General features: G+C 35.6%; 2 protein-coding genes across 3 annotated transcripts in view; one reads left to right on the top strand and one right to left on the bottom strand.

The window, feature by feature from the left end:
* LOC149794210 (uncharacterized) overlaps nt 1-9442 on the bottom strand; it is a 39046-nt gene extending 29604 nt beyond the window's left edge. The window contains exon 1 of one of the 2 annotated variants that reach the window (XM_089968317.1): nt 9349-9442. The gene's annotated coding sequence lies outside the window, so the exon portion shown is untranslated. The other variant, XM_089968315.1, reaches the window with a different exon arrangement.
* Nucleotides 1-27021, top strand: part of LOC149794209 (cilia- and flagella-associated protein 337-like) — a 208382-nt gene that overhangs the window by 148777 nt on the left and 32584 nt on the right. The gene's annotated exons all lie outside the window — the stretch shown is intronic.

The raw sequence follows: 27021 nt of genomic DNA, 5'->3' as shown, positions 1-27021 counted from the left end.
GCCCCACATTGGCTAAGGCAGTTCCTGAAGGTTGGGTCATTTCACTTGTGACTGTGGTAAGCAAAATCAGGGAAATTGAGAGCATGTTTACATTGAAGAAGCCAAAAGAAGTAACCACATGAAAATGTTGCAAGCTTCCCACAATATACAATGCACATAACTGGTGCCACTCAGGAGTACTTGTAGATGAGGAATGTCAGAATGGATGATTACATTGAACACACTTTTATTTACATACTCTGCAAAATTCATACTATATATCTAACTGGTCTACAGTTATTGACAACAATCAGATCACTACTGAAGGAAGGAACAAATTTATAGGGGAAAACCTTTAAAAAAAAAGAAGCTATTAATGAAAAAAAAAGGGATGCATGTGACAGAACCAAGACATCAGACAAGTAGATTTACAAATTTTGATAGTAGATTGACTTCTAAATGAGTAGACTTTTAATGATATAAATTTCATGTCCTTTAATAGGATTGAAAAATTATGAGGGCCTCAAGGTAGATTAGTTCTTCGCTAATTGTGTTACCCTCTTTAAATGTTGTTGTTGTTGTTGTTGTTGTTGTGGGGTATAATGCCATTTTTCAGCACCCGATAGGCTATACATGGCGGCCAGTATTAATGGTGGAGGAAGAACCCAGGAAAACCCCGGAAAGAACCACAGACCCATGAGAAGCTACTGGCAAGCTTTCTCACATGCCCACATTGGCTGAATCCGAGACTCGAACCCATGCAGACAGAGGTGAGATGGCAGTGATCTGTAACAGAGAGCGCTTTAGACCACTCGGCCCCCCCCCATTTAAATAAAGTCATTATTATTATTATTATTATTATTATTATTAATAAAACATAACAAGTGCAGTTTGTGTGATATGTGCATGTGTATTTTCTTCATACTGTAATAAAAAGAAAGTTTTGAACATGAATAACTTCTGATGGAAAATGTTACAATGATAATTAATTTATATGAGTTACAGTATTGTCAATTAAATGATAAATGAAGAGTTTTAAATCTCATAGTTAATTACAGCAGTGATTTTTTAAAAATAAAATCCATAAGCATTTTTAGTTTCCTTAACAAGATCACAGACTGGTGATCACTGATGATATTCACTGTAATTATTTTCGCATTTAAGAGACTCTCAGTGGTTTTCTGGTCCAGATTTCCCCTTGAATAACGTATTTTGTGAAGAATGGAGAAATATCCTCAGTACTGGCATTAGAATGTGACAGTTGAGAAAACAACTATGCTTTTGTTTAAAAATCTTTAAATATTAAAACAGTACACATAGTATATGACCTTTAAAATGGTACTTACCACAACTGGAATCACTTGTGCAAAGAAATCCTAACAAGGAGCCATGTATTTCTACATCGACGTCCCCTTGGGCTGAATCATTTGTGATGATTCAAAATCTGGTCTTGATACAGGACAAAAGTTGTGTTACATATGAATCAAGGTCAGTGACGAAATGGCAGATCTATACATACTCAGATAGAAAGAAAGTCATATTTACTGTGGAGAGGTTAATCTTCCAGTATCACATAGTAAAATAAGATTAATTTGTAATCTTATCTTCACAGAGCATTGGATTCTGTAAGTAAGAAACCTTTGTCATTGGCTCATTGTAGATCTTCAATGCGTGCTGCCAAGATTGGAAAAGTATTTCTTGTGGTTTATCATAGATGAAAGAAATTAGTTATCACAAACACATTGTCATATATGTAACACAGCAAAACCCTTAATTTAAAAATGGAGTACAATGTTCACAGTCTGCCATATTCAGGTATAAAACTTGAGGAAATTGAAAAAGCAACAGAAGACAATCAGGGTAAATATGCTCAACCCCAACCAAAAATATACCAAAGACTTATAAAAGTAGTACTAACTGCTGCCTCCCTAACCGCTCAGCATTAAGAGGATAGTGTTAGGACTGGTCAGCCTGGTGTCAGGATAATGTGTCTGGGAGGGACATCATGCTACATGTCTGAGGCATGATGCCCCAGAGCTAGATATCACTATAAAAAGCCACACTGCAGACATCATAGTGAAATGACTGAAACATTTTTAAAGCTACATTAAAAATCCAAATCTCCCTTCCTCACTCACTCACTCTCTCTCTCTCTCTCTCTCTCTCTCTCTCTCTCTCTCTCTCTCTCTCTCTCTCACAAACACCAACAATATAGAGATGGGTGGTCTGGAAGCAACAGATGTACCCACTGAAATAACAGAATTAGGCAGTTCAAGGATCAAATAGCAATAATTTATTCTAAGAAAAAAGGAAATTGTAAAAGTTTAAAATTACTCTTTAAATGTGCTACTTAATTTCATTCTTAACAATGCAGGACACAGTCCATTGTTAAGTTCTATCTGGATACTTGTACATAAGATATATATAAATATATATACAGCTGTATGTAACATTAGATAAATTAATTTAAATACACTTTACATATATATATATATATATATATATATATATATATATATATATATATGTGTGTGTGTGTGTGTGTGTGTGTGTGTGATCTTTTATGTTTACAATGTTTCTACTTATATCTGTATTTTAATTGAGATGTATGGACTGTGTAGTCTGAAATAAAGAATTCTTATCTTAATGAAATTAATTGATAAAATTGATAAAGGTCATCTTTAATTAGAAAAAGAGCTACGTTATTTTTGGGTCTGGCATGAATGTTCAAATCAATGAGGCAATATGCAAAATGCAGTATTTGCGAAGAAAAAAACACCAGTATGCTGACCAGAAAGAGTCCATGACTCAATCAGGAGTGACTGATTGACTGATCCGTGTTTTGGGAAACAACTGGCACAGTTCTATTCACATGGAATCGATATGACTGCTTAGTTATAGTGGAATAGTGCTTGAGATTTGTTATGGTTGCAAAATATCAGAGCATCAATATTAGTTCATCACACAAAAAAATGTTTTTGTATGGCATGGTTGTTGACCTTGTGTTTTATGGCACAGATTGGATCTTTAGTGTCAAGGCAACTGGAGTAAACTGCCCTGCCCAAGGGCACACAGTGATGGCAGATCCAAGCAAGCTGATTCTGTGGTAGATCTTGAACTTGCACCCTTTCAGTTGCGAGTCCAGCATGCTAGCCTCCATGCCTCCATAAGGCATGGCATTCTATGTGAAGTTAAAAATTGGAGGCAGAGATTTATATGTGCTCAGCCTTATTGATTACCTTAGGAAGTAGCCAGCTCCAAATCAAACATATAAGGCTGCCTCAGTGTAACAATATGACAAAACTGTTAGTGTTGTAAAACTAGACTGCTACACTGTTAAGACTGACAAAATGAGAAGGTTTTTTGGTGTTGTCAGCTAATGAGACATGATGTTTTTGTGTTAATTCCTGTATATTTTGCTTTTTACACCTTAACATTAACTGGCACTCTGTATCTGGGATCATGCTGTTTTGTGATTAATCCCTATACACTATCCAAGATATTTCAACACACACACACACACACACACACACACACACACACACACACACACACACACACACACACACACACACACATAATTTTGAACCATATTAATATATATAATGGTGCAGGGAATTGAGAACCATAATGCTCTGATTTATTTTCTCATCTTCTGAACATTCAGTTCTGATGCCTGAAGGGAGTAAATCGGAATGTAATTGTTTTCCCCAGGGATGTCCTTTTTTCTTTATGCTGGAATTGTACTGGTTGGGAAAAATGTGGTCCAGCTTGCATGCAACCAGGGTCAGCTCAGGCCAGGCTTAATTATTAGACTGATTTACATTTAGAGCTATGGGGAAACCATTATAGAGATCAAAGTATTCAAAATACTGATGGTTTGGCAGATAGAAGTGATCATAATTAGCATGGAAGAATATGGCTACAGAGCTGTGTTGATTCTTGATCTTTTGTTACCAAAAGTACACAAATCACTTATAAAAAGCTGTGTAATATTTTCCTAAAGTTTCTTTTTTTTATATGTCTGCTGAGATGTTATATTAATGTTATATTAATGTCTGAAACATTATTTGCAAAACTATTGTGATTTCCTTCTAAAAGAATCTGACTAACAATATCATTAATTTAAACTGAACAATTCTTGGCAAAGTTATGCTGCAGCAACTAAAGTTGAGTAAGATGAGCAATCATTGGCCATAAATCCTTGTAATCATACAGTTGATAGATCCAACTCTTTCAAGGTCACCTTGGCAAATTGCTACATGCAAAATTAAGTTGAAATCCTACAGCTGCAACTAAATAATGCAGAATGTAGAAATAAGAATCAGAAAAGAGCAAATATTGCCCATAGCTTCTCAAAATGAAAATGTGGAAAACTGGAAATCAAACTTATTCATGGTGCTTTATCCCTCCCTCCCTCCATCTCTCTATCTCCCTCCCTCCATCCCCCTCCCTCACCCACCCACATATATATCTATCATCATGCATGTCAAATTTGTTTCCAATCCAACTAATGCTCTTCCTTTTACTTGATATGACTGAAATTTGTTTAAAGCTACATTAAAGATCCAAATCACACTCACACACTATTGCTTGAACATCAATCACCCACTATTACTTGAATACCAATCACCCTCAATAAAGTGACCAAGTAACCAATTATAAATTATGTGATCTATTCAGTTATGCACTATTTCAATATTGGCAAATATTTAAAAAATTAGTCCATGTTTGGCAAGACAGCATCATGGGACAAATTAATACATCATAAATTGAACCTGGATCAGTTTAAAGAACACATGATTAGTTATAACTTTCATCTGATTTCCAATACTTAATGTAGTAGTCCATCATAAAGTTATGCTGCTGATACCAAAGTTTGTCTTTTTTGTAAGTTATAAATAGGTTGTTTGCTGATGTTTGAATTCAGGGTCTATTTTGTATTAGAAACAGAAAATGTTCTGGAAGCGATTTTTGATCCATGTCCTGGTCAGTTTATTGTGTCTTAGATTTTTATATAAGGTTCTTGTCAACCAAATTATTCATTTCTCTATTACGTTCAATCTATAGAATTATTTACTGTTGATGTTCAGATACATTTATTTAAAAATTATTCATTGGAATTACGTAGTGTTCATTGATATTTTGGACAAATTACTGTTTGGGGATTATTGCAAATTCATTCAAAGACATTCTGAATTATATCATTGTGATACATCAAGACTGTTGTAACATCAGATGATTCAGGGCGATTGGTACATAAGCATATTCGATATTGGAATTCATTCAGAACACAATACTTTTGGACTGGTGATAGAACTTTAGAATTATATGGGATTTAATTCATAATAATGTCATTTTCTCTAATATTTTTGCTGTGTACATTAGACAGATAAGCTTGATTGTTATCTTCACTAAACTTGATGGTTTCACTTCTTTCTTTTGCTTAGTTTGAGACCTTTGTGTTATAACACTGAGTGTACATAAAAGTTGATTTGATTTGACATGGGTTTCCTTATGCATACTACTACAGCTGTACTTTCTTTGGGTTTGTATGCATCCTGTGCTGAATTACATCACACAGTTTATAACAAAAAGGAAAACAGCATGGTTAGAATAGGTAAAAATTCAAATAGATTACAAATTTGGACATCTGTTTTATCAATCTATACCATATGCCAGTACTTCAGAATTTGTATTCCTATATAACTGCAGCATTGAACAATTCATTTCTCCTTCAAGTACATTCCCTAATCACATTATGTTAGGAATATTAGCCTGCTACCTCGTAAAACCAGCCATAGTAAAAGACAAAAAGTCATCTTTCCCTGTCTATATCAATAGAAAAAAGGCAATAACTTTTGCACATTACCTCCCCTTAGCAATCATGTTTAATTCTATGGCCAGAGAAAGACAGGGTGTAGTGTTTATCACAAGATCTGACTTTGTCCTATTACATGTCATATTCTTGTCTTTTGAATCTGAGTCAATAAAACTGCATCCATTGAGCATGATGAGCATTTAAACTTTGACATGCTGAAATGACATCCACAGAAGTGGTATCACATGATCTGGTTTTAATCCAATTGCTATGATCGTTTCTTACTATATCTCTATGCATGTATAGAATTTTTGGCACATCATCACAATCATGATTATAGTGCCACATAGGTATCTCATAGAAATCATATAAAACAAAGCTAAGACAATGTTAAAATCCTTAAAATATGAATTAGTCAAATTTTTGTATATAAATTGCACCCGTTTCAAAATATCAAAGAACTTTTCAGCTGGAATATCATCTTGGGACATACCCTAGAGCAAAAAAAGGAACACACCCTATAGCAAAGTAGGGTACACATCCTAGAGCAAAATGTTTGTTTCCATTAGTTGCCTCTTATTTTGTGTGTGATTTGTGTGATTTGGATTTTTAACACAGCTTTAACAAATTTTCAGCTACGATGTCTGCAGTGTGGCAGTTTATAGTGATGTCTTGCACTGGGGCATCATGCCGCAGACATGTAACACGATGTCCCACCCAGTCACATTATCCTGACACCAGGCCATACAGTCTGACACTAACCTCTTAATGCTGAATGCTAAGTGAGGCAGCTGTTAGAACCATTTTTGTAAGTCTTTGGTATGACTCGGCCAGGGATCGAACCCATGACCTCCCACATCCAAGATGGATGCTCTAACCACTAGAGCAGTATACCCCTCTTACATTGTACAGGTTGGGTGTTGAGGGAGGATAACATACAAAGACATGAATGAAAACAACATACTGTCAGTAATGTTTATTAGAACATTTATATGTTACAGTTACATTTGTGCAATTTTTGCAATTTTTCAGTGAGCCTGTACTGTACTGCCCAGATAAATTTGTCAATTTTTCAATGCTTTTGTACTGTACTACCCAGATAAATTTGGCAATTTTTCAGTGTTCTTGTACTGTACTGCCCAATTAAATTTGGCAATTTTTCAGTGTTTTTGTACTGTGACTGCCCAGTTAAATTTGGCAGTTAATGCAACTGGTCATGAAAACAGCAAAAATCAAAGCATGTAAATACCTCCATATAATGTTATTTACATTCATGTACATTTTCTTGTACTAGGCAGTTTGATCATGCAATGCTTCCTTTATCTGACAGTTTGGTAATATGGTTGTACATTTTATGACAGTTTGGTCTCAAAGCGGCATGAGGTCGTACTTTATCTGACAGTTTGGTCTTGAAGTGTCATGAGGTGGCAGTTTATTTGACAGTTTGGTCTTGAAGTGTCATGAGGTGGCAGTTTATCTGACAGTTTGGTCTTGAAGTGTCATGAGGTGGCAGTTTATCTGACAGTTTGGTCATATAGAATCACTTATCTGACAGATTGGTCATACAGTCCCACTTTTATCTGTCAGTTTGTGGCAGATGAATGAGACTCAACTGTATTATAAGCTTTTGCACTGTACACCAGTCATAACCTTTCATTTCACAATAATCTTTAGTTGGCAGGTAAATACAGTCATCAGCATGGAATAAGTTTCCTCATTGATCATTCATGTACAGACACTTTACACAATCTTTTGTTATTAAGGATGGATTGTAATATGGTTAGGGTGTCTATATTTTTAAAAATGAAACATCCCAAACTATGTTCCGTGGTATATATCTAATATCATCAAGGTGTCTCTGCTGACAAAATTTGACCCATAGGGTCAAGTGACTTCAGCATAGTGAAGGGTGTTGATAATTTTGGATTTTATTGGGGTTACTCACCCAGACATTCTCAGGTTCTAAGTCATCCTCAAAGCTAGAACCAAGATGATATTTCTGGTTATTGTGGGTTTAATGCCATATATAAGCACAAGATAGGCTATACATGGCAGCCAGTATGTATGGTGAAGGAAGAACCTGGGAAAACCGAAGGAAGAACCTCTGACAAACAGGAAATTACTGGCAAGCTTTCTCATTTACCCACTTTGGCCAATTCCAAACTTAAATGGACAGAGGCAAGAAAACAGTGATCAGTAAAGGTGTGAGCACCTTGGACCACTCTGCTACCTGGGGCCCCTAAAACCAACATAGAAGGGTCTCTCAGAATGTGTTTATTACTGCCATTCTAACATTGGTTTTGACTTGATGTACATGTACCTGAACTGGAGAGTATTTGTTAATGTGTCTACTAAATATATACCCTGGAAAATGAGTATGCATCTCAGATCTGTGTAAACTCAAAGACACGCATTTAGTTGTGCCTTGCACATTTCTCCTTATTTATATAAGATTGATATAAAATATAAAGACATGGTACCGTATATATTCACTTATAAGTGGATCAGACTGCAAACAACATGGACCCTGTTATGCCAACACATAATATGCATGCAGATTAGGGTCAGTGTTATTGGTTCTACTGATTGCTCTTAAAATACTGCATAGACCCATATCTGCTGGTTTTATTATGTGATAGTAGATCTGGGTCTCTACAGTTGACTCAACTTTTAAGTGAATATCAATAGTAGTAGAAAGCTGGAAGAATGGTCGATTTCTTTATTTATGGATATTAAATGGTCTTTTGTTATATAAATAAAGCATTTCAATTTTTTTCTCTCACTTTTTCTTATCTTTACTCCTGAAATAATGTAACTGAAAAAAAAATACTGTAGTGGACCATTTCTTCTAATTTTATTACATATCCATCAACAGTAGTCATTTAGTACAACATGTATTTTTTACTTTTTGTAAATGTGCTGTAGTGATAACATTGCAGATTTTATATTTGTTTTTCATTCTTCAGAACTTAAATGCCTACTTTCCTCTCCCCCCCCCCCCTTCTATGCATTGATATATGCATTTGCTATGCAAATTAAATCAGATATTCTTGGAAAATTAACAGGAACCACAAAATCTGGAGTTCTGATGAGGATTTGACATCAGCCTCACTTAGACACAAAAATTAATAAATGTTTTGATTATAAGAAGTTCCATAACATTAAAATGCATCCCTTATGAAGATTTGTTTTAGAAATAAATAAATTAGACTGGCATAAAGCCCTGAGCTGTGTGATGAAAACAAAGGCATTCATTGTATTGTGTATGTCAACTGCATTTTTTGGAAATACACTGTAATTTACTCTAGTTACAGTATAGTGCTTAATTTTCTTTCAATACTTTTTTGTTTTTACTAACCTGCTGAAGAAGCTGCCATTGTTTGGCTGTTGAGCCAGAGATTTAATCCTCAAAGAACATAAATTTGTGTCTGTACTGTTAGGTACACAAGACCTGGGATGTCAACTAATCATTTCGCTGTTACTGCTTTAAGGCAGCACATAACCCATCATACTGGTACTGCATATGGCTTCTTGTTACCATTACTCACCACTGTGCTTCCTTTGCCACTGCCATGAAACTGTTTGGTGAAACATTACACGCTGTTCAATGGTAATTGTTTTCTCAGTGAGGAGTGCAGACAGTATGAATGAGCTGACTGACTTAGGTGTGTTGTCAATAACAAAAAGAAAAGATCAATCATAAAGTCTGCCCATCCTTTGCTGACACATATGACCAGCATAATACTTTTTCAAAGGAACTGTTTATATATTTTTATTTAATTTTGACATTGAAAAGAAATGATAAAAAACTGACCCATCTTTTAAATTACATCATAAAAAAGAAACATCATAAAATTCATCGTAAAATTAATTTAAACTTTTTGTTGTTGTCATTGCAACAAGATAAAAAGCCCCTGTATTATTGAAACAAACTTTGTAATCTGAAGCAAATAATAGATTTGTTGCCCGGAAGAGACTTAATATCCATAGATATTCAACCACAGGTATGCAAAAAAATAATCAAATCATGAACCTTTTCAAAAATCAGTGAACATTTAATACAGCTTGCAAAAATCTATACAGTGAAAAAGTGCCAAGTTTACATGTCATAAGATTTTTAACATTTCTAGTCAAGTTATGCCATTGTGTTTCAGCCAACAGTACAAAGTCCATCACCACACCTAATATTTAAGTAGTTTTAATAAGCTGATGCAAGTTGCCCATAATTAGCCTGTACACTTACGGCTGTATGATAAATTCCTGGGAACTCCTTCATTTTCAGCTATTTTTTTGCACAGTTAACTCTGGCCTACAACTGAATTCTTTTTCATAAATCAATTAAATACACAACTCACAATTTGAATGAATTTCTATGAGAAGAAAAGTTGTTTGTGCTTTGTAATATTAATTTAATAAGTCTACCTGACCTCTAACAGTCTTCATTTCTTAGAAATCCTTAACGAACACAAAGAACCATATATTCAGGTTTGTAAAATCTCACAATGATCTCACATACAGTCGTACAAGGAGTAATGTAATCAAATAGAACAGAATACTGTATATAAATATTGTTCTACTGGACATGGTTTACAGACTTGTTTTTTCAAAGAAAATTTCAAAATGCACTAAACTGTTTCTTGATTATCAACATAAGTTTTCATTCAGTAAAGATGGAGCCTTTGTGAGAGTGTAAAAGTGAAACAAACGTATTTGGCTAGAATCTAGTTAGACAACAAGGAGCATGCATCCATAATCAACCAGAAATGATTGGGAGGTGGTTAATGTTATATGCACAAAGATTTGCAATACCTTTGCCCTGCCCTACCCCACCTCACCATATTTCCCTGCCCCTTAATAAAATGGCCTCTCAGTTGCATAAGAAACTTGCTTCATACTACCCTATAAAAACACTATGTTTTTTAGAAATATTTTACACAATAATTCCTATTTTCATTAAATATTTCTTCTGTTCCTTTGACATTACTTTGGTGAAAACTTAACTGTGTAGTAATATTCATATTTGACAATATATTTAACTTTTCAATTAAATACACAGAAATATAGAGAAAGCTAACCTAAGGCTGTTACAACCTTCCGCGTATCTGGAACAATCTGTTAACATTACTCTCCATTCCATCTAGCGATGTTGACAGTAGATATCACATCTGAGTCTGCTGATGAAGACCTAAGCATTGCTAAAGGACAAAAGCTTCAGGTTAGCTTTCTCTATATTTTTGTGTATGTAATTCAAACGTTAAATATATTGTCAAATATCCCTTTGACTTTCTTGAAAAAACCCTAACAAGATTTACAGGCTGATTATCTAAATCTTGTTTACAACTAATTTATTGGTCTGCATTATTTTTAGGGAAAAAATTTTGTTAGAAGTGTTCATATTGCCCTGCAGTAATTACACCAACATCATATTGCCCTGCAGTAATTACATCAACATCATATTGCCCTGCAGTAATTACATCAACACCATATTGCCCTGCAATAATTACACCAATATCATATTGCCCTGCAGTAATTACACCAACATCATATTGCTCTGCAGTAATTACACCAACATCATATTGCTCTGCAGTAATTACACCAACACCATATTGCCCTGCAGTACTTACATCAACAGCTTCATAGCGAGATCATTAAGTAATCTAGATAATAAACATCAATACGAGGGTAGATCCAGCCCTCAATGTTTTCAGTCAGGTGCTTGTTGTAAAGTGGGGCCCTGGGTAACCCAGTGGTCTAGGGTGCTTGCCTTCACAGATCACTGACATCTCACCTCTGCCAGCATGGGTTTGTGCTTTGGCCTGGCAGGTGTGTGTATGTGAGAAAGCTTACCAATAACTTCTTATGTGTCAGTGATTTTTGACAGGGTTTTCCTCCATCAGGTAAACTGACCACCATGCACATGTATAGTCTAACAAGAGGGTCTTAAACTCAAACCACCCTGAGGGCTGCATGAAGGCATTTTTGATGGCCCAAGGACCGCACCACCTTTGTTATCTCTCATGGTACCTAATGTGATGCCAATCATTTTGCAGACCACAGGATACAGCTTGTTGAGATGCATGTGACCTGCAGGCCACATGTTTGAGACCCCTGATCTAGCATGTGCTGAAAATTAGAGTTAGATACACAAAATCAGATCAAAAGCAACCATATTTTAAGGTGTTTGGAAACTTTTGATAAAACTGTATCATTGAAATCTATTTCTTCTGACTTATTTTTAAATAAGCAGAATCTATTTCACACTTGTAACCCACATTGGTGATTTTGATCATTCTGCTGTTTCATAAGCCTCTGTTATTTCTATGTGTGAACATATTTTATTCTGGCCTTTATTTAATTCCTGAACATTTGGTTTCATATGACTGATAAGGTCATCAATCGTACACTCACTGCAAGAGTGGTCTAAAGCGCTCTCTGCCATGCATAGTCTATCATGTGCTGAAAAATGGCATTAAACCCTACAATAACAACAACAACAACAACTCACTGCACGAACAGCCATAGCAAAGTGAAAGTGATTTTGAAGAGTTATTGATTTTCATGACTTCACGAAACCTGTAAAATATAAGGTTCAATTCTTATAATTACACATAGTTAGCATTTTAGCATTTGTTTACAAATATTGTCAAAGCACACAAGAAAGGCATTTGAATGCATAAATAGTTCCTTTCTGTTTTCATTAACTATCATATATGTCAACTTACAAGTTAAGTTCATCTGCAAACAACATAGACCCTGATCTGTTGTCACATAATGAGGTGGCAGATCAGGGTTTATGTGGTATGTTCAACTGACAACTTTTACAAACTGCTTAGACAGAGATCTGCCAGCACATTATTTCATAAATTTATAGTTGGAGATTTCAATAGGTACAGTATAGAAGGTAAAGGATTAGAACGAAAGCCGATGACTTGCAATGTTCTTCTTTTCCAATGCGAAAATTGTACATAAAGTATATCTGAATATAAGATAGATGATAATAAGTTTTAATGAAAACAAAACTAAGTTATTTAATAGTCAAAGTGAAGATTATGTTAAAATTAGCATTTAGATGAGGGAAATAGAGGAGGAAGATGAAAAATGAGAGAATGAGAGAAAGATGAGAAAGAAAAGAAAGAGGTTAAAAGGAGAAATTGTCAATTAAAATGTGTCAAACATGGTGTAGAAAATTGAGAAAACTAGATGTTTATACATAAAGGTCCTTAATTCTTTGTTTGAGCATATATGGTGGATGAGAGGGTTTATTAATTTTCCTAACAGTTGTTGGGGATTCAGTTTTAGAAGAGCTGAAAGATACAAGACAAGTATTTGCTACTGGGAAATTATTTCCAAGTTAGAGTTAAGGTTATGAGCAGTTATGATGGGATTATCTACAACAAGGACGAGAACTTGTGTCACCCACAAATAAACTTGGAGTGTATGTACATCTCCAGTCTGAAAACATACGTGGAAGTCATTCATTTGTCTTTTGAGACTTGAAATAGTTAAATAATTAAGCTTTTGTCAGCTTCATTGGTAAGTATCTTTTTTTTTTTTTGGGCACCAGACAGATGCCCCCCCTACCTAGCCAAAGAATAAAAGTGTTTTTATGTTTCACTGAGTCCCCGAGATATGTTGCTTTGTTTTTTAAATTTAAACAGAATTTCGATCAAAAATTTTAAATGAATTTTTGACGGGGTATTTATTTCCTAGTGTATTCTATAGGATTGTTCTTCCGAGTCGGTTTCGATCACCTGACTTGGAGTCCCTCTCCTAGTATCTTTGTTACCTTGGCTAAAGGTTGCCTACGTCCCGTGTTTGCTATGTGTGAATGTGCTATATGTTTGTTCGTGCTATGGTTGTGTTCGTGTTGGGACAGCCGTCTATATCGAATTCTTCCCCAGTTGTCCTGTGATCCTTATAACATGGATCTTCTAAATTTTGTACATATTTATATTTCCAAGATTTTAGAATAAGAATTTTGAATTTTGGGCGAAGTAACGGTGTAATAATATTTTTAGGGGGAAAAAAAAACTATTGTTTTAATGTGTACTATGTGTGTGTCGTTCTTGGTAAGTATCAAACCATTACATTCAAGGTATAAAATAGAATGTGTACAGTGAGGACTGTACTAATTTGTCATTTTGTAGCTGTATGGTTTCTTGAGTCATAGATATTTTGTTCCACAGGAAATGAAATTTAGTCCAGTAGGATAATATAGGCTAGATTGCTTGATTTTTGATAGGTTCTCTTGTGTCTGCGTATTGACTGTTTAATTGCCATTGTGATGCATGGAGGTTCCAATGATTATACTTTGACAGTTTTGTTTGGAATACATTGGTCATATATCAAGACGATATACAGCTCTCCATCATTATAACATGACACTTGGGGTTCATAATTGCTGTCAATGCTTTCTACAGAACCATTTTATATTTAGATTTTGATAAGGTTTGTAATTTTTAGCTTGCATGGAAATTTTTATAAAATAGACATGGGTTGCATTTTGAGTCCGTATAATTGGACAATGTATTCGGGTTTAAATGATAGAATAATTGATGACTACAATTTGTATGTATTTTTGTTTCTCACTGGACAGGACTGCTCCGGTGGCCTGGTGGTTAAAGCCTTTTCCTCAAATGAGGGAGGTCATGGGTTCAAATACCGATCGAGTCATACCAAAGACATAAAAATGGTACTAACGTCTGCCTCACTAGGTGCTCAACATTAAGAAGTTAGTATTAGGACTGGTTGGCCTGGTGTCAGGATAATGTGACTGGGTGGGACATCATGCTACATGTTGCCCCAGTGCTATACATCATAAACTGCCACACTTGAGATATTGTTGTGATATGACTGAAAGTTATTTAAAACTATGTTAAAAATCCAAATCACACACACACACACACACACACACACAAGCATGCAAACACTTCTCACTCGACCTGTTAAAATAATGGACCAACCATTTAATTTCATTGAGGGATTGGGATGGCTGGGACCTGGGATTTTCTTTTGAACCTGAATAAATTTTTTAATTGACTTCATCATGATCATAAAGAGAATGTTTTCATTTAATTTTTTATATTAATTCAAAATATTGTGTATTCTAAAAAGTGTATAAAGGTTTGAATCCATTTACCGTTTCTCCAGAAATGCTATACATAAATTGTACTTTAAAGTAGTCATACATAAAACTCCACATGACAGGCTTATCAATCATATTGTTTGTATTTGATGACAGGGACCATTAATTTAATACAAAAAAAAAAACAAATCAAAGAGTTTTAATAGTAATAGAGGTATACTCATTGTATTTATAAGATATACAAATAAGATAGCTGCATGTGATCAGATTGGTCGTATGCATCTGGTAAATTTTAATTCCAGTGAAACTTCTACATGAGACAGATACATCTGTATGAGATTGAGACAACCATTTTTGATGTTTTCACTACTCTTCATACTGAAACCTCGGGTTGAGACAACCATTTCTAATGTTTATACTACTTTTCATGCCGAAATGAGTGGCTGAGACAACCATTTCTAATGAATTGTCACCTTTTTGTACATTTGTTGGTCCACTGAATCACAGAACACAGGATAAAACTTAGATAATTCTATCATAGCTCTTTTTAATTCCACAGGTCATTGACTCTACATTTTTATAGTCATATCATCAGAACAAACTTTCTGTTTGTGAAAAAAAAAGACATGCCTAAAGGGACATGGACTATTAAATAGAACAGTTTTCTTCTAGAAAAAGTCTATTTGTCAGAAATAAGGGTGTCCACTTTTTTACACCAAATATTGCTAACACATGAAGGCATTTCTTTGATATTTCTGTTATTTTATATTATGAATTTGTTCACGGACAGACTTTAGGCTCAAAATGGTCAAAGAGGTGGATACAGGATCAGGTCAAGCTGACCAAATTTTTTCAGTCCCTGTAAATCAGGGGTCTCAAACTCAAACCACCCTGACGGCCACATGAAGGCATTTTCAATAGCCCAAGGGGCACAAAACCTTTGTTATCTTTCATGACGCCTTGTGACGACAATCATTTTGTGGGCCACAGGATACGGCTTGCCAGGCCGCACGCAGCCCACAGGCCACATGTTTGAGATGCCAGCTGTAAATGATTATGGAATTAGTCCCTGCCCTGCCTCATTGTGCACACACTATATATAGCTTTCTAATTTGGTCACTAGGGGAAAAAAATGCACTGATTGTGTTCATCATTCTACAGCAGGTTTTAGCTCTGAATATTCATTCATAAATAGCAAAGAAGAACTTAAAATTGGTCACTTATAAACAGCAACAGTAAGGTAAAATCAGGCATTTGGAAAAGGACTTGCCTTTATTCTAAGTTAAGATAAATTGTTGTGACTGTCAGAATAATCATCAAAATATTTGATTCCTGACATTCAGGACCAAAGGAAAGCTAACAAATAAATCATGATGACCACTCAGTGACCATAGTGGCCAAAAGTAGACAGTCTAAGCAGTGCCTCAGTTACAAAGTGTGTGTGTGTGTGTGTGTGGTGTGTGTGTGTGTGTGGTGTCTGTGTGTGTGTGAGTGTGTGTGTGTGTGTGTGTGTGTGTGATTTGGATCTTTAATGTAGCTTTAACAATTTTTCAGTCATATCACTATGATGTCAGTTTATAGTGATGTCCAGCACTGGGGCATCATGCCGCAGACATGTAGCATGATGTCCCACCCAGTCACATTATCCTGATACCAGGCCAACCAGTTCTAACACTAACCTCTTAATGCTGAGTGTAAAGCAAGGCAGCTGTTAGTACCAATTTTGGAAGTCTTTGATATGATTCGGCCGGGGATCGAACCCATGACCTCCCGCATCTGAGGCGGACGCACTAACCACTAGACCACCGGAGCGGTCCAGTTAAAAGGTATTGATGGATGAAGGATTGATGCAGCACTCAGAAATATCAGCAGTCTTGGCCAAACAGAAGTTTGATATTAAAAGTGAACACCTAAATGAGCTGTAATCCAATTATGGAAGCTTTTAAATAATGAAATGGAATGATGGACAGATGGAAAGACAAAAACTCTGCACCTTTGTTGACGAGAAGTACTATATGTACTTTTGTAAGTCAAGTCCAACTGCAAACAACATAGACCTTGATCTTTAATCGCATAATGCTTCAGCATATCAGGGTTTATGTTGTTTGTTCTACTAGATTCAAACTGCATAGACCCAGATCTGCTAGTTCATCATGCAATGACAGACCTGGATCTGTACTATTTGAGTTGGAATTAGTATATAAAGAAGGATAATTTAACGATAACTTTCATTAAAAAAATTCCAACTTTAAATCAACCTACGTTTCTTTTTGGGCAGGTTAATTTTTAGACATATATATATATATGCATTCAGCAATGAGGGATTGTAGCCAGTTCTCTCCCCTTTAAATCAATAGGTGGCAGCATAGAACAAAGTGGTCCAAGATTACTTCGGGTGTACTTCCATGTTCCCACACACACACGCACACATGCTTGCAAGCATTTGCATGCACACGCACACACACACACACACACACACACACACACACACGATGTATTATTAATCCTTTATTTATATGAGGCCTGACTCTGTCCTTTGAGGTAATTATTATAAATTTAAGTCTATCTGCCTCCCTGTGACTATTTAATTCAATTTGTTCACCTAATAAATGCAGTCTTTACAAATTTTTTGTTTAAAGTTTAAATTTGAAACTGTTCGCGCAGTTGCTTTGCTTTGCTGAGACGCATCAGCTCAATTTGCAAATATCTTTCAGTTGATGCCACTAAAACACTTGTGTGTTCATTAGTAATTTGAAGACTGGACTATTGTAACTCAATTCTGTCTGGTTCATCTCAATATCTACTCCAGAAACTTCAAAAAGTTCAAAACACAGCTGCTCGGATCATATTTAGAGTACCATGATCAGAGCACACCTCCCCGCTACTCTGTACCCTACACTGGCTATCCATTTGATCCGGAATCAAACACAAAATTTGTTCTCTGTGCTACGTTTCACTGTCGGACTCTAGTCCAGCATACCTATCTGAACTCACCCATGTGTACACACCAGCAAGATACTTACGCTCCTCGTCTGACAATCATATACTCATTATTCCCACTATGAAAACAAAGCCCTATGGATAGTGTTCTTTTGCATACCAGGGCCCAGCAACGTGGAATGAATTGCCCACTGAACTTAGACACAAAGACACAGTGATCACATTCATGAGGGCTCTCAAAACTCACTTATTTCAACAGCAAGAACAAACTTAAAGACCTAATAATGTTTCCTACCTGAAATATTCTCAGCATGTTTTTATTTTTTAATGTTTTTCTAATTTAATGGTGTTTGTTTTTGTAATAATATTATTATATGTTTTTTTATCTTATAGGTGTTGTCTAATGTTGTAAAGCGCTTAGAGCTTCTAAAGATTAGGCACTATACAAAGTCCTCATTATTATTATTATGATTATTATTTACTTCTCTTGTAATGAATGAATACACATAATAAGGCTGTAAGTTGTTCTTTTTAATTTACTTAAAAAGATCTTTCTTATATGTGCTGAATAGTAAATGGCAGCATGTCATTTGCAGCTTTTGTTTAGGAGATTTTCATTAAGCCACACTATCAGATTTTCATTAAGCCAGACTAGTCAGATTTTCACTAAGCCAGACTAATCAGATTTTCACTAAGCCAGACTAATCAGAGTTTCAAAGCCACACTAGTCAGATTTTCACTAAGCCAGACTAATCAGATTTTCACTAGGCCAGACTAATCAGAGTTTCAAAGCCACACTAATAAGATTTTAGTAAAGCCACACCAATCAAGAGAATTTCATTAAGCCACACTAATCAGGAGATTTTCACCAAGCCACACTAATCCGCATATTTTCATAAAGCCATACTAATCAGTACATAAGAAAATATAGTTAATGACATTAAGATTTGGAAGAAAATCAAGGTGCTAAAGTTTTAAATAAAAGTTTATGTTAAGAAACCATTTCAGCTGAAATTCATAAAGATTTAGTTACCTAGAGGGTAGAAAACAAGTAGATGCTTGGACACAAGATAATTTTAATTGTTTGATTGGTTCAGGATATCATATTAACTTTCCATTAAATGGATTTGACCATTTGATAACCTTTCTCCATCGTCTTTGTTATAGATAGAGAAAGGTGGAAACATTTCTTACATCAAACCTCATTTGATCCAGTCAAATAATTTTATGTTGTAAAGTTAATGGACCTTCATGCGTCTGCTAATGATGCTGTATGGAACCTTCATGCATCATGTGCAAGTGATGGTACTTTAATGGACCTATATGCATGTGCTGGTGATGGTACTTTAATGGACCTATATGCATGTGCTGGTGATGGTACTTTAATGGACCTATATGCATGTGATAGTGATGGTACTTTAATGGACCTATATGCATGTGATAGTGATGGTACTTTAATGGACCTATATGCATGTGATAGTGATGGTACTTTAATGGACCTATATGCATGTGCTGGTGATGGTACTTTAATGGACCTATATGCATGTGCTGGTGATGGTACTTTAATGGACCTATATGCATGTGCTGGTGATGGTACTTTAATGGACCTATATGTATGTGCTGGTGATGGTACTTTAATGGACCTATATGCATGTGATAGCGATGGTACTTTAATGGACCTATATGCATGTGCTGGTGATGGTACTTTAATGGACCTATATGCATGTGCTGGTGATGGTACTTTAATGGACCTATATGCATGTGATAGCGATGGTACTTTAATGGACCTATATGCATGTGCTGGTGATGGTACTTTAATGGACCTATATGCATGTGATAGTGATGGTACTTTAATGGACCTATATGCATGTGCTGGTGATGGTACTTTAATGGACCTATATGCATGTGCTGGTGATGGTACTTTAATGGACCTATATGCATGTGCTGGTGATGGTACTTTAATGGACCTATATGCATGTGCTGGTGATGGTACTTTAATGGACCTATATGTATGTGCTGGTGATGGTACATTAATGGACCTATATGCATGTGCTGGTGATAGTACTTTAATGGACCTATATGCATGTGCTGGTGATGGTACTTTAATGGACCTATATGCATGTGATAGTGATGGTACTTTAATGGACCTATATGCATGTGCTGGTGATGGTTCTTTAATGGACCTATATGCTTGTGCAAGTGATGGTAATTTAATGGACCTATATGCATGTGTTAGTGGTGGTTCTACATGGAACCTACAAGCATGTGTTAGTGGTGGTTCTACATGGAATCTATAAGCATGTGCTGGTAGTGGTTCTACATGGAACATACATGCATATGATAGCAGTACTACTCCATAAAATTTCCTAATAAATGCTGTTGACATTTTGTGACATGTGTTACTTCATTTTTTTAACCATCCATCTTTAGCTTTTACTAAATGATATTTTTTTTTGACATGTCAGATTTGAATGGTTTACTATCTAGACATTCTAAGTAGAGCATACTGTAAAGCTGCACTAGACATTCATCTTATAGTTGGCAGGAAGATATGGAATGGGTCTCCGTTTCATTCTGACATCAGTTTTAATTCTTGTGTACCATTCATTGGCATTGTAAGGCAATGTAAATGTTAAAAGTAAATCAGATTATGATGGTTTCTTGTTGAGAGCTAGCTGAATATTGATTGATCTAAAAATTCCCAAACAGATTCTTGCTGCTTGTTATTATGGAAATATACAAGGGTAATAAAACATCCTATGCCAGTTCAGGGGATACACCAAGACATTCTAGCACTGTCTGAGAAGTGCTTGGTAACATTTATCCTTACACTTTTGAAGAAGAAAACAAAACATTGGTGTTATGTCATGATACCCATCTGTACTCCATGCATCAATCCATCTATCTGTCTTTCATGTCCATGCAAACATTCACCTGTCAATCAGCTATGTAATACATCTTCTCCTACAGAGTTACAGACTTGACATTTGGGATATGGGGGTGTCATTTGATGTGCACAGTCATCTTACATTTTTTATTTGTAAGCTAAGGGGTAGAGAAGTTAGTTTTTTAAAATCACAGTTACTTTCTTACATTTTGTGATGTTGATATAAAAGTATCATTACAGAGGCTATAATGTATATAAAGTTTTTTTCTCCATTAAACCCATACATCTTGTTCCATTAGGGGGAATATTGCCTCTGTGTTCTTCCATAAAAGCTGTTCAGATCCCCACCTTGTAACCATATATAGATTAGATAGACAGATTGCAATAATATTATATGAGTATGCAACAAGTTATAACCCTGGGATATAACATTCAAACTGTTAAGCATCCTACCATGAAACTATATATATACCAGTAAGTTTGAAGCATATGTGGAAACCAATATATATATATATATATATATATATATATATATATATATATATATATATATATATATATTCACACATACACACAAACATGTATATATGTCAAATACAGATCTTGTATCATGCCCATGAGGGTAGGGACTTGCCTCTGATTAATAACTTGGAAACTGTTGAAATCTTTATCATATAACCATATTTATAATGTGAGTGAAGGACACGATAAAATCACATGTCATGTCTCTGGGGTAGGAGACTTGCTCTTGACTTGGAAGCTGTTAAGATTGCCACTCACTATGTGTACATTTAATATGTTGTTCACTGTTGTTGTTGTTTTAGGGTTTAATGCCATTTTTTCAGCACAAGATAGGCCATATACAGTTCCCACCATTGGATTAGGCTAGATTGGCTACAGTGTTGTGGTAGCCCAGATTGGCTACAGTGTTGTGGTTGCCCAGATTGGCTACTGTGTTGTGGTAGCCCAGATTGGCAACTGTGTTCTGGTTGACCAGATTAGCTACTGTGTTCTGATGTATCCTTGGGCAAAGTACTTTACTTGCATGGGCATGCTAAACCTTCAAAGTGTTGATGTGAAAAAAGTTATCAGAGACCAGGCAACAATAATAAGAATAATGATACTAAAGAGAAGGGGCTCCGAGTGGCAGAGTGGTCTAAAGCGCACTCCGTTATGGATCACTGCCATCTCACCTCTGTCTGCATGGGTTTGAGTCTAGGATTCAGCTAATGTGGGTATGTGAGAAAGCTTGCCAGTAGCTTCTCGTGGGTCGGTGGTTCTTCCCGGGGTTTTCCCGGGTTCTTCCTCCACCATTAATACTGGCCGCCATGCATAGCCTATTGTGTGCTGAAAAATGGCGTTAAACCCAACAACAACAACAACAACTAAAGAGAAAATTTTATGGAATTCAGACAGTCTAATCCTCATTTTTTAAAAACTCCCCTTCTTCTTTGTGGACTTTGACCAAGTGTCATAACCCCAAATCTTTTACATATGCTAAGTGTCCTAATGTTTTTATTGCATGTATAAAGTTTAGCTATAAAATATTCAAAAATGTTGGTGTAATAGAATTGTTTAAATATTTGACTTTTGACTACCTTCCAAGGACAATGGGTTAGAGAGTCAGAAAGGATAATTCTCTGGTTATCTTGATCATAGGCTACGATACCAACTTAATAGATCTTTTTGTAGAAAATGGTGACAATTAAGGGTAATTCATGACAAACTCAAATCAATGCTGTACTCCACCATCCAGAAAATGGTGACGGGAGTAATTCATGTTGTACTCCACCATCTAGAAAATGGTGACAATTAAGAGTAATTCATGCTGTACCCCACTATCCAAAAAATGGTGACAATTAAGAGTAATTCATGCTGTAGCCCTCTATCCAGAAAGTGGTGACAGTTAGGAGTAATTCATGCTGTACCCCACTATCCAGAAAATGGTGACAATTAGGAGTAATTTATGCTGTACCCCACTATCCAGAAAGTGGTGACAATTAGGAGTAATTTATGCTGTACCCTACTCACTATCCAGAAAATGGTGACAATTCAGAGTAATTCATGGCTAAATCATAAATGATAGAAAGAGTTTACTTAATACTGATTTTGTTTCAGAACTAATTTTAAAGATGGAAACTTTGTGTATTTTGAAGCCCAACTATATGACACCTGTTGCAGGATACAGTGTTACTCTTGCCTGTCTGTCTGTCTGTCACACATTAGCTAAGCTCTGGTATTTAGGTCATTTCAGCAAAGTTTTAGTGTGTGTGTGCGCATGTGCATGCGTGCATGCATGTGGTGTGTGTGTGTTTTCTTCTCCAGGTTTGTTTGGAAGTATTTCAACTAATGCAATGGATATAATTCAATCAATTAGAGCAAGAATATTTTTTGCCCATGCTATTTAGGTACCAGAATTTGTTTTTGGTAAAAAAATCTTTCCTGCCTATCTTCACTAAATGATCCGATAAAACGGGTATTTTTATTTTTATTCAAATTTGAATTTTTTCCAGTCATCCTGAATAGGCTTGTTTCACTTTATACTTTTTCAGTTGTAAATTATCGCTTAGTATAACCAAATGCACTTCAGTCCACAAAATCCATTATATTTAGTCTCAGACCCCACCACATCTGTTTGGAAAACCTGGTTTCTCAAGACAGATGGTCTCTTATAGCACCCAGGTTTCTCAGTACAAGTTTTACTGTTCTCCAGAACTTGCTATTATACAGTGAAAAGAGTTTTGCTGAATGATGTTCGTTTTTCATTTTACTTTTATGTGCACAAATATCTCTTTGAACACTTTAACATGTTCTGACAGCTTCAAAACTGGCTTGGTATTGATATTTAGGTGGATAGAACCTGAATACTTTGGAGAAAGTCATTTACAATGTTTTATGGTCCACCTATTTATGCTGAAACCTGAGATTTGACTAAAACCTTTTGAGGCTCAAAGTGTGCACATTATATGTGCATTATTGAGTGCAAGCTGAAAAGAGTGTGTGTATGCATGTGTGTATGTTTTTTGATTTTTAATGTAGCTTTAGCAATGTTTCAGTCATATCTCTACAGTGTCTGCAGTGTGGCAGTTTATAGTGATGTCTAGCACTGGGGCATCATGCCACAGACATGTAGTATGATGTCCCACCCAGTCACATTATCCTGACATATCAGGCCGACCAGTCCTAACACTAACCTCTTAATGCTGAGCGCCAAGCGAGGCAACTGGCAGTACCATTTTTGTAAGTCTTTGGTATGACTTGGCTGGGGATCGAACACATGACCTCTCGCATCCAAGGTGGATGCTCTACCCACTAGGCCACAGGAGCGGTGAGCTGAAAAATAACATGATTGATATGTTGGCTGGATAGTGATTTATTTTTTAACTAAGATGAAATGTTCATTAATTTTTGTCTCTTCCTGTATCTATTGCTTATTCACTTGTGTTGAGATGTCTCTCTCTCTCTCTCTCTTCTCACACACACACACACACACACACACACACACTCTCTCTCTCTCTGAACTCAGTTTATCAGTTTTCCCAAATCTGCATTTGTAATAGAATAAAGACTATAATGATATTTTTTCAATCATATAAAACAAGCATAGACTTTATTGTTATGCCCATCCTGTGCCAGCAGTTGCTGATGAGGCACATAGTGTGACCTTTATCTACCCATTTAATATAAGATGTACTTTAATTCATGTCTATTTCAGTATCTATCACTTATTTTCTTATGTTTTTCCACACTGTACATGTGTAGCAGCGTCAGTTATCATCATTATTGGATCAACTGAATAAATCAAGCATCATAAAACTGATAACCAGTGTGGCAAGAATTTTAGCCAGTTTAGTTTCAGAACCAGTCCCATCCAGTTACTAGGTTAACATGTGTATAATTAATTGTAAGCCTATTACCATCAAATCCTATACCCAAATTTAATGTTGTATAGTGTGCCGTCATATCATAGTCTATGGTGTTAATGTTGTGATTTGAAGCAGATAGTGAAGGTATTGATCTGCCAGTTCTTTATGTGACATAAGTGTTTCTCCTGTTAGTACTTTATAATGCAGTGGAATCCTTCCCACACAGTTCATTTGAGTAACTTTTCAATTCTGTCTGGGTTAGTCAGGGATAGTGATATAATGCTTCATTGTTTTAAGAATCCATAGAAGTGTAGACTGACAGGCAGACTTAACAGATCATGTTACTCCTTAAAAACATGAGATGCATGCACAAGGTGTCTGAGTTATTCATTCTCTCTCTCTCTCTCTCTCTCTCCATCTGTGTGTGTGTGTGTGTCTGTCTGTCTGCCTCTCTATGTTGGTCTCTCTTTCTGTCTGTCTCTGTCTTTCTGTCTCTCTATTTGTCTCTCTCTGTGTCTATCTCTCTGTCTCTCTGTCTGTCTGTCTATCTCTGTCTGTCTGTCTGTATGTTTCTCTGTCTTTCTCTGCATCTCTCTGTCTTTGTCTGTCTGTCTGTCTCTTTGTCTGTCTGTGTCTCTGTCTCTGTCTTTTTCTCACTCTGTCTCAGTCTCTATCTGTCTCTCTCTCTTTCTCATAGTTTCAAAGTTCCAGTTTGCAAGATTGGACAAAATCATAACTTTTCTCTGAGTACATTTCATCATGATAAGATGTTTTTACTCCAAGGTCATTAATCTGCAGTTATGCCTATTGCAAGCAAGCTGTCCTTAGGGGTTTAGCTTTTGCCACATGCTAATGTAGTTGCAAACTGCATGGAATATGCACTCAGTAATGTATAAAATGATCTTCATTATAATCCATCTATATGTTTAATTAGACTTTTATTATTATGTAAATTAACACTTGCAAGGTACTGACTGTAATATTCTTGTCATTCATTGTAACACACATTATTGTATCATTTTAAGAAGTTGCCACCAAGAAGTATCTTAACACAAGCCACTTACAATTCTGTGAGAAAATTGAACTATAGGAAGTGGTTGTGTGATTGTGTATACTCTGGATCATTGCTAGTTTGCGCAGGACTAAATTGTGCCCCGGACATGTATTATCTTCAACACCCCACAGTAACTGTAAAAAATTTACCACAGCAGGCTGTTATTTTTTAAATGTATTAATACACATGAGAAGAATAAGTAAACAAAAGTATTTTATTAAAAATGCTACATATTTAAGTAAAAAACAGAATAAAAGAACATGATCCATGAAATGGTTCTACCTGGGGCCCACCTTAGCACTTGGGGATGTCGCCCATGCTAATTGCCCACACTTCCAATGGCCCTTCTGTATACACTTCAGAGCCTGCCAAATGTATTCATCAAATCACTGCTACTTTTGTAAATAATACTGGTGTAAAACAGGGACATATTTAAATTCTACAATTTTGTATTTTCCTGATTGACTTGAGTTTCACAGCTATTTTTCACGCTCCAACATTGGATACTCAAAAAGTTATTCCCCTTTCATTGGCATATGACCTAGTTATTCTGTCAAGGAGACATGAGGGCTTAGACAACTCCTTGAGACACTAAGTACTGCCAAAATTGGCACATTTTAATAATTATCAGTGTTCAAAAGGAAATTAAAATCAGAGAGCGCAAGTTTTCACTTCTAGGAAACAACTTCACTATAACATATCTTGACTATAATCAACTTCAAAGGTACATTCAGAGATGTGAGAGAAGACCTTATAACAAGGTGTTCAAAGTATGTTTAATACCATGGGAGTATTTTCTGACTCAACATCTAAACCAGAAAAACAAATGACATCCTAGTCAAATCAGTGGTACTATATAATTGTGAAATGTTGATTCCAGACTTTGTGGCAAGAATAAAAAGCCGGCTCGCTAGATAAATTATTTGATTGGATGAATAGATAACCTTTTGAAAACCAAATTCTGTAAGTTAGATTAAGATACTGTAGCTTCTAAAAGTTGATGTGAAAGAAAGTCCTTGAAATTAAATGAATTAGTGTGTGTCTGTGTGTGTGTGAACCACCATATTGTCAGAATTATCAAATATTAAATGAATTAGTGTGTCTGTGTGTGTGTGAACCACCATATTGTCAGAATTATCAAATATTAAATGAATTAGTGTGTGTCTGTGTGTGTGTGTGAACCACCATATTGTCAGAATTATCAAATATTAAATGAATTAGTGTGTCTGTGTGTGTGTGAACCACCATATTGTCAGAATTATTAAATATTAAATGAATTAGTGTGTGTCTATTTGCGTGTGAACCACCATATTGTCAGAATTATCAAATATTAAATGAATTAGTGTGTGTGTGTCTGCGTGTGAACCACCATATTGCCAGAATTATCAA

The sequence above is a fragment of the Sinohyriopsis cumingii genome, chromosome 8, assembly GCF_028554795.1.
Source record: "Sinohyriopsis cumingii isolate HCF-2022 chromosome 8, ASM2855479v2, whole genome shotgun sequence".
Taxonomy (NCBI): Eukaryota; Metazoa; Mollusca; class Bivalvia; order Unionida; family Unionidae; genus Sinohyriopsis; species Sinohyriopsis cumingii.
This window is presented reverse-complemented; position numbering and strand designations above follow the sequence as displayed.